The 12,327-nt window shown below is 41.5% G+C and overlaps 1 long non-coding RNA gene across 1 annotated transcript; it reads right to left on the bottom strand.

Annotated features, from left to right (window-relative positions):
* Window positions 1–4,226: 4,226 nt before the first annotated feature.
* Window positions 4,227–6,712, bottom strand: LOC108874809 (uncharacterized). The gene is made up of 3 exons (XR_001959780.1): window positions 6,686–6,712; window positions 5,663–5,724; window positions 4,227–4,679 (listed from the first exon to the last, which is right to left on the bottom strand). It is a non-coding gene; the product is annotated as an uncharacterized LOC108874809 (long non-coding RNA).
* Window positions 6,713–12,327: the final 5,615 nt, after the last annotated feature.

Genomic DNA, 12,327 nt, shown 5'->3' with positions numbered 1-12,327 from the left:
GAATGTTTAGCTTCTGATATCAATACATCAAGCAGGTTCTTAGCCACATACCTGATGTATCAGTTTTGCTAAATAGAGCAGCTTTGTGTTCTCTATGATCACTGTCACTGTCTTATCTCTTGTGTAATGTAAGTATCTGTCAAACAGGGATAAAAATAAGAGTTTTGTACATTTACAGGACTTGGAAAGTGCCAGTGGACCGTGCTGGATTTACATTCAGAAGTGCTGCTGCACTTTGTGGAGACAAACACTCGTCCTAGTTGTAGTTCAGAGTCTGAGCTATCACTTCACCCATGATGCCATCCACTCGAGTTCCACACAGGCCTAAACCTGAGACCCAAACCTGGCCAGGACCCATGTCATACCAACCCACCAGGTACCGGCTAATTAGACAGAAATATCTCAACACTGGATGATCCTGTGACTTTTCCTCTAGTGCCACTAGCACGTTTAAACATCTTTGTTTACTACTGAATTACCTCAACAAAGAGCTGTTAAAAGAGCATTCTGCAGCAGATTCTGGGCAGCAGCTGCTTTTCTGTTCCTCTTGGATTTTAAATTCAAGAAACTTCCTCACACTCCACAACTCTCAGTCAAGGTGCCCTTGGCAGAGTCAGATAGACGGGATTGGACAGCCGTGGTCAGCTCCCAGAAGTGAATCTGCCCGTCAGGAGTTTGGTCACCTTTTCCTCGATAAACAAAGGTGAACAGAGAGCGAGTGTATTCCTCTGCAGGTGACAAACTTTCACTGAGTGTTTTGAAGGTTTCAGACTCACTGAATCTCCTACTCCGACAAAAATAGACCAACCGGAGTGCAGAGAAGGCTAATAAGGCGTCAGCAAAACACAACAACAAGACAACACATCAGTGACGACTATCTCTCAATTACAGCCACTATCTGTTTTCTCCTCACACAGACATACACTCTTAGAAACACAGACTCACAACAGACACACAAAACACACAAACATCTCCCAAAGTCCCTCGCCGCGACAAAACGGCTTCTCATTCAATCCTGGGATAGATATAAGCTCTTTATCAGCCTCATTTTCTTAGACACAAACACACACACATACACAGACGTAAATAAGCCCATGCACATGCATAGAAAATCACACACACACACACACACACATACAAAAAGCAGAAACCCAGACACAGCTGAAGGTTTGACACAAACAGCCAGAGGAGCTGTGTGGGAACTGCTGGGTGAATACTAACACAGCTGGGAGACTGACACTGAACTTTACCTCACTACTCATAACTACAAATAAAGACCTCCTGCTGCAGCTGCTCAGGTGAGTGACGAGGAGGCTGTCAAAATAAAAGCGTCAAATGATGATGTGGATATTCAGCTAATGAGGCAGTTAATCTCCCATCATGCTTAGAGTATTATTATTATTGAACACGGTCAGAGAATAAGAATCAAAATCCTTTTCTCAGACAGCACTGCCAAATTTCATGGACATGTTTACCTGCAGGTGCATGTAACAAGAGAACTACTCTCCTTCTCCCACACTGCACTGCAACATCAGTGCATCTGCCCTTGATTGTGACGCAGTTGTACGGAGCAGCAGGAGCTCTGCTGTACACTCATCTCCACACTGCTCTGCCTTTCTTTATATTGTTTCATCTTTTCCACTTCTGACATTCCTCAGTATCGCAGAATGTTTGATATGTGAAACTTCAAGCTGTTACAAACTTCTAATCAATTATTGATAATCCCCTCATGGACGAAAAGAAAAAGGGGGGTTTTCTGATTAAGCGCAGCCAGTTAAGCATATGAGTTGACAATTTTCCTTTTGAACTTGGATGTGTTTTCCATCCAGTTACTTTAAGAATTCATGTCAAGGTGCACTGAAGCTGTTTGAGCCCCCACACCCAGTGCTGCTTTATTCTGTCAGTTTAAACCCCCAGAAAATAACTCCCTCTCTCCCTGTGGGTCCTTTTCACTTTGTTATTCACTGAACTGATGGTTCTGAATCAGACAGAGTGGTATCATTTGGGATTAGTTTTTAAAGAATAAAACAGATTTATGGGTGTCAGCTTTGCAGCCAAAGGTGGATTTTATACAAGCAAACAATTGAGTTGGTGGGTTAGTTTAGACAGTGATGGGGTTCACTGTTTGTTTGAGCAAAGGTCCCTGTGAAAACGTCACCCATCACAAAGACCTGATTACCTGCTGCTGTTTTACTTGACACCACTTCAGCCTCTGCTGCCATTTCTACACCTCACAGCTCTGTTGATACATTGCTGAGTCAAACTTTGTCCTCACCTACAGAAAATAACATGAACAGGGGGAAAAACACTTCCTGTAACCAGCAGCTCCTCCTGGTTTAACCCTTTAAGATGTCCCAGGTCACAAATGTGCTGGGTGTCCATATAAGACCAGCAACACTTTGTACAAACCGATGGACACCACCACATCCCAACAGTCAAAACATCTTGATTGGATTCTCTATCATTAGAACAGAAAACTGGATGTGGTTCAGAGGGGGTAGTCTGGTAAATGATCAGACCTTTGAATGGCTCAGCTAAGTTTTAGTGCTTTAATTAGAGTGTTTGAATATTAACTTATCTGTACATGGTGGATATCAGGATGTAATTAAAGCTTTTCTCTGGAACACTGATCCCTCGGAGGTGAAATTTAAACATGAATAAATAATCTCAATCAGAACAACGGAGGATCCTCCTGAAGAACCTTCTTCATTTTTTATCTTCAGCCTGTGTGGAGACTAGAATGTTATCTATTAATTCACCTTTTCTGACTCATGTTCTAAATTTAATCCATCTATTTAATCCAGTCAAACTGAGGAGAGAAAAAATACCTAATTATACTTTTGACGTTCATCATTTCAAAAGGTTGAATGACAGCTGAGACCTTGCTTTCTACAGATAGAAACCTTCAGTCTGATAAAACCTACACTGAGTCATCCCAGACACCCAGCATTGTTATGACTCAGTAAACTGATCACGTAACCACAATAAGAAACCAAACCCTTCTTTTTGAACTTTCTGACATTAAATTTACATTTACAAAGCATTTACAACCTCCTGAGTCTATTCCAAACTCTTCGAGGCAAACGTCATCTCGTCCAGGTGTTTCTAACCAGGGGGTTATTTCAGGATATCAGGACTTTCTGGGATATCACAGACAAATGTTTACTGTTGACTTTTAAGGTGGTTCCTCCTTTTATTTTTTGGTCTTTCATTAATTTTGCTCATTGTTTTCATGTCAACTGGTGATCACAAAAGCCCTGAGACGAAAAAGCTGAGCCTCTGCAAAAAGTCTAAAATATGCTGGATACGAGCCGACATTTTCCTCTACACCTGTCTCCTCTTCAATTTGACTTACTGAGCAGAAGCTTTGTAAAGCATCTATCTGTCTGAGTTTGCCCTTCTGAGTCTCTACCTGCTGCCATCTAACATGACAGTGAAATGACTGCACATTATTCAATGTGCCATCTTTGTTCCCATCATTCTGCACAGCAAAAAAAAAGGGAACAGAGCCATGAAAAAGAAAGAGGTGGGAGCAGTGGCAGCGTTGTCAATAAATGTTCTGCATGATTTCCCCTCAGACAGCTCGCTGCGATGCAGAGAAGGGAATCAGTGAAATGACCAGTTTCTATGGTAATTGTTTCTGATGGAGAATGTGCCATTTTCTGTCAAGAGGGACTGTCAGCGTTTATGGTCCCTGACTGCACTTTTGCATGAGGTTCAGCTGTGGGAACAGGGAACCAAGCACTCTCCTCATCACTGGGACAGTCGCTTCACAGGTCAGATTTTCCAAACTTCTTCAATCTATCATAATGCATTTCTGCTCAGATTCCTGTTTTTGTCAATGGAGTCTGATCTTACTCTCTTAATTTCTCATGGAATCCAGTCCATAATGTTGTCAGACCTTAGTGGACTTTGATTTGGACAATTGTACAGTAACTGTTCTTGATCAGTACTGCACTGATTGTGAAGATTTTTGTCCAATGATTTACACCCAAAAAAAAGATTTTTTGTTTTTTTGTTTTCCTATTTTTCATTTATTAATTTGCTTTTTTTTCCTTTCATTGTAAAGACTTTTAAAGACTCGTGATGGCTGATTTTCTCTCCAGCAACATGTACTGACTCGTGGACAGAACTTTTCTGCATTTCCTGTCCATGTTTCCACCTCTTTGACTCTGCCTGAGACCTGATGGTCCGTTTCTCATGGCAGATCCCATCAACACTGCTCTGTGAGTCCTCAGATACAGATCACATTTTAATACCAGCTACAAATGATGCGATAGTTATTATCTGATTGGAATCTGCCAGATTGTCCGGCTGTATTAAACCGAATTAAACAAGTGAAACTGAAAAGTGTTGGGGACTTTCTCCAAGGTCACTTCCATCCAAATTCATTTTAAAACCTCACTGATGTTTAAAATGCTTTAGGCTGAATTCATAAAAACTAAACGGCCCATAATTACCTACTGAATTCTTGCGTTGCCATGCTGACGACCCGGGAACCTTTATCTGACATTATCTTCATGGCGTTCCTTCGATATTAGGAAGTGGATACACAGGATGCCCAGCGGGAGACAGATGAGGGATGACACATGACAAAGGTCGTGGCAAAGGTCGCATGTTGGAGTCGAACCCGTGAAGTCAAGGCCACGGCGGCCTGTGCCTCAGCGTGACCTGACAGCCTGTAAAACACAACAAGAAGAACCTTCATCTTCCTTCCTCTTGCTCAGGATAACCTTTGTTGGGTAAACCTCTCTGTGATTGGCTGCAGAGATAGCAGTGAAGGAAAATGTCACTGTCTGATAGAGAGATATGAGGGCTCTGCTGTTTGTTTGGCATCAGTGTTATGTATGATTGTGTGTGGATTCATCATATCTGTCCTTGAGTATTGTTTGATCAATAACCTGATCCCTGTTCTGTGTGTGTTCAGTGCCTTTCATTCCTCTGAATATCTGCACACATCTTTTATTTACACCTTTGTTTACTCAGGAGGAAGGTGTCCTGTTCTCACATGTGCCCACAGCCTCATGCATCACCTTTACTGAGGCTTTTTCTTCTTGCTGTTTGAACGAGGTGACTCCAGATAAAAGACATAGTTCAAAAGTGGACAGGTGAAGTGAACAGCACTGATCATCTCATCACAATACAACGTTGTGCTGATAAACCTCGGGTCCTGACATTCAATATGGATGTTACTTTGACACGTCCCACCAATCCTAACATTGTTGTAGACCAAGCATCCCTGTTGATCTGCAACAGTGCTTAGATGGGTGGTACGTGTCAAAGTAACACTCAGACGAATGAAGGGGCCAAAGTTTCCCAGCAGAAACTGTTTACACCTGCTCCAAATGGAGACGTTCGAGGACAAAGCAGTAAAGCCTGCCACTTTACAGAGGGATAACGTTCACTCAGGTGGATACTCGGACTCATGGTTTCCCAGCAGAACATTGTGTTATAATGAGATGATCAACGACCTGCTGTCTTGCTGGAAAACAAATCTTCTCCCAAGTTGCAGTTTTCTCAAGAACAGTAAAGTTTGACTCTGCAGATGAACCATTGGCAGATAACGGTTCATCTGCAGAGTCAAACTTTACCAGGCTCTGGAACCAAACATTAAAGGTGAACTTCAGCTGAAGATACATGATAAAAGGCTCTTAACACTTACATGAGATGCAAATGCCCTTGTGTAGTTCGGTCATGATGTCTCCTTCCTCCTGAGCTGCTGACCTGTGGTGAACAGAACTGACCAATTAGGATCTGCGGTTTCATGTCAGTGTGTTTTTGTGTGTGATCGAACGCCCCTCACTCTTCAAACACTTTATAATACGTTTCTTGTTTGTGTGTCTGCATTAATTTGCTGTGTGTGTTGAGTCATGAATGTTAATGTGTTCAGTGTGTGTGTGTGTGTGTGTGTGTGTATCAGTATGTAAACACCCCATCAACCAAAGGTCATCTCAAACGAACTTCAATTAGCGACAGATCGTCACCAGGGATGACAGTTGGGTGCCGTGGTAACCTCGTGTGACGAGACGTGGGTGGACTGAACACACACACACACACACACACACACACACACACACACACACACACACACAGGGCGGTTGATCAGGTCAGTGTCTCTTGTCGCCTTTGGTTGCAGTTTTTGTTGCATATTAATCAGTCCAACATGCTCATGAATATTAATGAGTTTGTGTTCATACATATTCATGACAGTGGCTGTAATTATGGGTTATAGGTTTTAAACTCTTGCTGTGTTACAAGACTCTAGTGCTATGTGTGTTGTGTGCGAATTTAAATGCATGCACATGCAGAGCACTGAGCAGTCTCCATGGGGGGTGGACAAAATAACAGGAACACCTGAGAAGGTGATGAAATCCACAGTAACAACCCTGCTGTAGATCCTATCAGTGTGAACTAAAGGGACGAAGCAACATCTCACTATTCATTGGTTAGCTTAGCTTAGCACAAAGACTGGAAACAGGAAAACCGAACATGTAGATCAAATCATAAATCATATTGTGCTGCAGGGCAGTAACTCTGCCTTTCAGATGATAATCAGTGACAGGTTGATAGATTTTTGCTGTGACTTTTCTGCTATCAATTACAACACCACAGTATGGAATCCATACTTTTAGTCTACTGTCGATGACAAAGGACAGAAATGTTAATAACACCCATGGTTGGTCACCTCCTCCACATTTCCTGGTCTTGATCCTGTGATTGATCAAAACTCTCAGTGAAGAGAGCGGGAGATCGACGCCGTGCAGAAACAGGAGAGGCTGGCGCCTCGTCTGATCTATATTTAAACTTCAGTCCTTCAGCAAACATCGACTGAACACACGTGTTGATCACAGGCTTGTTACTGAAACTCTCTCCTTCACTCGGCAGCACTTAACTGACGGATCGGGACTCTTAAGCTTCCAGACGCTCCAGTGAAGCGGCACATTACAGCGTCTGGAAAAAGGACAAGGTGAGATAACGGTTTATTGATCCCACTGTGGAGAAATTTCAAGTGTTTCCAAAGCTCAGGATCCAGGATAAAAAGATGGATTCATACGGATCTGTACGACTCGGAACAGTCAGTCAGTGGGAGACGCTCTAAACCTAAAAGACAAAGACACACAATAATTAATTTGTCCGAGTACTGAACACAGTTGGTGGTCCAGGCTGTAATGTTTACGACAAAATGAAAAACAGTAAAAAAACTGACATGATTGACATATTTCTACATTAAGTGTGACTTACGCTTTCAAGGATATTATTCTTGGATTATTATCTCCAAAGTCCATCACAGATAATGTCCATAAACATCTTTAAACACTGTGGGTGTATCTGAATAGATGATACTATAGATTGGTGGGACGGTAGCTGGCACCGCCTCTGAAGAGGCAGACGACTAACTATTGGGATCCTTTGACTCAGAGCAGCCTCTCACAGTCTGTGTGATAGTAGTATTCATGTTCTGGGCAAAAGCACTCATGACAACAACAACACTTCAAAAAAATATACTGTTGTGCAAAGTCTGCTGAGAAATCCTAGGGGAAAATGCTCATTATATCTGTAGAACTTGTGTGAGAATGACTGTGTTATTCAGTTTTCTCCAGCATCATATTAATCCAGTGATTCTTCTGTACATTCGTGGATACACTGCAAACAGCTCATTCAGCATACATTTAATTGTGCCAAAATGAGAACAAATACAGGCTACATCATAAATATAACTGACCAGATAGATGCAAGTATCAATATGGAAGATATAATGAATCTTAGAACTCACAAACCTCACATACATTTTGTAGGTACTGATCTAAAACATGCAAACATGGCAGCATGATCCTTTAAGGCCAGACTCTCTCCATGATAAATATGGTCCTGATGAGTTCTCTCTCCATAATGAGTTGAATCTCTTTAAGGATCTGTTTGCAAAAGGGAGATGGGACTAAAGACCACGGCTCCTCCCTGAAGGTTTGTGTGCTGCTGATGGGAAGCCATCACCACGAGTGGATTTATTGGCTTTTAACCTACAAATTGCCTCCTCTGTTTTCTCAGCAGTAATGGCTGATGGGAGGATTTCACTCTGTGTCTGCTGATGGCAGGTCTAATGAACTCAAATGCTTCATTTCACCCATGAGCGGTGGGTGACTATATGACTCTCTATAATGTTCTTGAAAAATCTTCTACCATTGTCTTCTCCAGCTCGTCTGAGGGTTTGTAATGTTAGGCTACGTTCTGCTGTTGTTAGACACATGTCGTTTTGACATAATTGTACGGTCACTAGTCTTGCTGCCTTGAAGCGTGAATCATTACAGATCTGTCAGAAAAACAAATACTGTTCTCGTCTTCACTTCATCAAGCTCAAGGCTGCAGAAACTCCTCATTTGTTTGTACAGTACCAGCATTGCCTCAGTGTTTTTACTTCTAATTATCTTCAGAGGTTTACTCTAAGTGACATTTTTCCAGTAAGATGCTGCTTGTGCAGTTACCTTTCTTTGCTAATGTTTGTTAGCTTCAGGAATGATGCATCACTTTATCTTCTACTAATGACGTTGAGCTTTTCAGCCTCAAGGGATAAAATCTAACCTTTGCATTTACTGATTTCTTAAAAGGCTCAGGAACAATTTTAGCATGTTGGCTAAAAACACAAAACAGAGTAAATGGCTGACACACATCAGCGATGTTGGTAAAACGTGGCGGTGATGAACTGAAAAGTTGGGTCTAATTGGAAATAATGAGCTGTGATGCAAGCCACTGATGTTGTAAGGCATCACTGAGCATGATGCTTTAAGCTAAACGCTAATGCCACCATGCTAACATCTGCATAATAACAATGTTAACATACTACTTTTAGCAGGTGTAACATTAATGTGTTCACAATCATAGTTTAGCGAGTTACGCCATGCTAATATATGTTAATTAGCACTTCAGAAATTCCTCTCTATCCACAGTAATTAAAAACAAACACTAAAGGCATATCCAACAATAGAAACAATCTTCACAGTTTGGAAAAGAAAACCCATAACTCTAAACTATAAGTGACCTCTTCCACATTCTCTATTAGACCTGCTGACATTTCTAAGTAGTTCTCATTGGAGAGAAAGAGACTACTATCATCTGCAAAGAAATGGATTCTGCATTTAGTCCAAGGTGATTCACATATAAGCAGCAGTGGCCCAACTACACTTCCCTGGGCTGCACCATAACTGCAAGGTAAAAGGCTGATAGGTCATTTTGAAAAGTGACATACGCAACTACTTCCTCCAAGATCGATTTAAAACTAATCAACATCATCCAAAGCAGACATTTATCTGTGTGTTCAGCCCCTGCACAGGTACAAACACAGTTTCATCTTAAACAAAAGGAAAGGTCTCTCTACAACATCAAACTGGCCCATTCACAGCATTCAATAACTCTGTTCTTGTTAACAAAAATAACAGTTTAGTATAACTGGATTCCTTCACTTAGGGAAGCTATCTCCCACACTGACTTGATATTTAGTTTGTGAAGAAGAATGTAAATTGGTGTCCTTCACCTGTTTCTTCTTCTGATCTGCTAATGTTGTCATTTTAAAGGGGTTAAGAAAGAAAACAGAAGCACACCAGCAGACAACCTTCAGATACAGTGATAACTTTGGGAAAAACTTTGAGTTGGCAGCTCCTCTGCATCAGCTTGTAAAAGGTGTTCAAATATGAAGCAGGGCAGGACAAAAAGTGACAAAAAGTGTTCACGCTTGGTCAACTCTCCCTCTGTAAATAAAGGTTTGATATGAAAATCCAGCCTGCAGTGGACAGATGGATCACCATGTAACTCTGATATCAGGCTCCAGCAGCGGACTGGGATTAATTCCCAGACATTGTCCCTTAAGAAATCAGGACATGTTGTGACTGCAAATCATCAGGGGAGAGATACAGTTTGTAGAGGAGAGAGAGAGTGTATGTGAGAGTGGAGAGAGAAATAGAAAAGTATTTAAAGGAAGTTTTTGATGACGTTTGTCGAAACTCTGACCTGAAATATAATGAAGTGACTTCAGTCTAAGTGTCCAGTCACTAACTAATGGTTATAGTAATAAACGTGGTTATAAGGTTAACGAACAGCTGTGGTAATGGTTAAATTAAAACCAGATTGACTGTTGGTAAGAAACAAGAAACCAATGGCAGCCTTCGATGTTAAGTTCCAACATTTTGTTGACCCGTCTCCTCCTCACGCAGACTTTGTCACAATCTCATTTCAATTTCAAAACAGTTCACTGACACTTTCATCTAAAGCCAAACAGACAGCGGACTCATTAGTGGATCAGTCAACCTTCTCTGAAAACCTAACCCCAATACAGATCTATATCTTCAAGAAGTATCATCAACCCACAAACTGGTAAACCAATTATATTCCCTTTATTGATTGCGTGATCAATTAACAGACAATATCTGCATCAGGGGCGATTTCTTAAGCCACAGGTGGAATCTAAACTCAAGCCAACACTTCCCAACCATGACATACACATATGTAATAGTTCACCACAATAAACACCTCCATTGTGTTTGTTGTTGTTCAGATCAGGTGCTGCAGGGTAATGTCAGTATTGTGGCATTAAAATATTCTTTGCTCTTCTTTCCTGCCTGTTGAGACCATCTGTTAACGGATATAAAAGTCGATTTTGATGCCTCTGGCCACAACAAAGGGCATATAATGCCACTGACCGGCAGCCAAATGAAATGGACAGTTACTGTAATTAAAATCACAAATTTCTCTAGCTTTGAAAACTGCTGGAAAGATGAGAGGAGAATCTTCAATTAACTATCATTAAAATGCCATCCTCTCTGGATCATTAAAGTCTAAACTAAATGTTAATTATCTGAACGGAAGGTGAAGGTCAGTGAAGTTTTGTTGTTGCATTCGTCACAGTTTTGCCTCCACTTTTGTTTTTAATGTTAGAAAACTTTTCCCTGAGATGAATTATGAGCATTAGAAGCACATTACTTTGTGTCTTCCTCTGTAGACAGTCTAATCTGAACTGCGAAATGGAAGAAAAAGATTGTATAATGAGCACATTTGTTTCATGTGATTTCCTGAAATGCAATGATGGCAAAAACTAATTTCTCTCATCTCACAGTGAACCAGTGCTGCTTACTGTAACCCCACAGTGAAAAACTAAGATGAATAGAGCAGAGATCGACTCGCATGAGTCTCCTGGAGGTTCATACGCACACACAACGCAGAGGATGTTTCCTTTAAGGCCACGGGGAGGAAAACTGAAAAGAACTGCATGGGATGAATTTCAGTGAAACTTCCAGAGGATCTCATTATCTCTGACGTCCACAATTCCACTTAGAAATCACAGAATATTAAATATGCTTCACAACTGGCCTGAGAATCACCAGGTTTTAAAGTTTCCTTCAGTACCACAGTGACCAGTGATACTGGTCTGCACATCTATGGGTCCACTGCAAACAGGAACCCTTAACAGCTAATTCAATAGTTTTAATGGTGCCAATAAAACAAATACCTGTAGCTGACATTACAAGATTTATCAGGTCTTACGTTCCTGATGGCTTTAAAGGATAATTCCAGTATTTCTGAACCTGTTTTAACACAAACACAGTAACCGATGGAGGCAGTGTTTTCCAGCAGCGCCTGTGTTCTGCTCAGTTATTAATCACTGTTCTGGGATGAAGCAGTTAACATAAAAGCTCTAGTTATTAGTGGATAGCAGTATTACTGGGGTATGGCTGAAAAATCTCCCCAACTCTCCAGATGGGATTAAAATTACTGTCCAGTGCAGGTAGCATTAAAATCACCTCCCCTACAGACAGAAACCCAGTCCACCTAAGGCTTTAGAGGCAGAAACATTTCTGTTCTGACAAATCTCACCGAGGGAAACAGGAAAAAGAGACTTGATGGACTCCACTTCAAAGCTTCGAGTTCGATCCCTGCATCAGAGCGAAGACCAAAGCCCCTCTCCTCCGGGACTGACGTCTCCCGGGGACGTCCACGAGTTGGAGTAATTGGAGGAGATCGTCTGTGAGACGGAGCTCCCATGACGGTTTCATTTCCTGATCCCATGTGGGTTTTTCTAGGGTCTTCCTCACCTCCTGTACTGGTGTGAAACCTGGGAGTCGACAGAGGAAGAATTTGGTTGAATTTTCTGGTGCAAACTCTAAAGCTTTGAGAGAGTAAAATTAGACCAGCGTGCCTGTGGGGCTCATTAAATTTCCCATGCGGATGTGTTACTGTGCAATTACATGGAGTCACCACGTCATACAGGACCTGTGAGAAAGGAGCTTAAGACCTGATGTGAACACTACTTTTTAATTTACAGCTCAGGCACATTTATAAAAA

Source organism: Lates calcarifer, unplaced genomic scaffold, assembly GCF_001640805.2.
Source record: "Lates calcarifer isolate ASB-BC8 unplaced genomic scaffold, TLL_Latcal_v3 scaffold_37_80, whole genome shotgun sequence".
Lineage (NCBI taxonomy): Eukaryota > Metazoa > Chordata > Actinopteri > Centropomidae > Lates > Lates calcarifer.
Note: the sequence above shows the minus strand (reverse complement) of the source record. Positions and strands in the feature narration are given on the sequence as shown.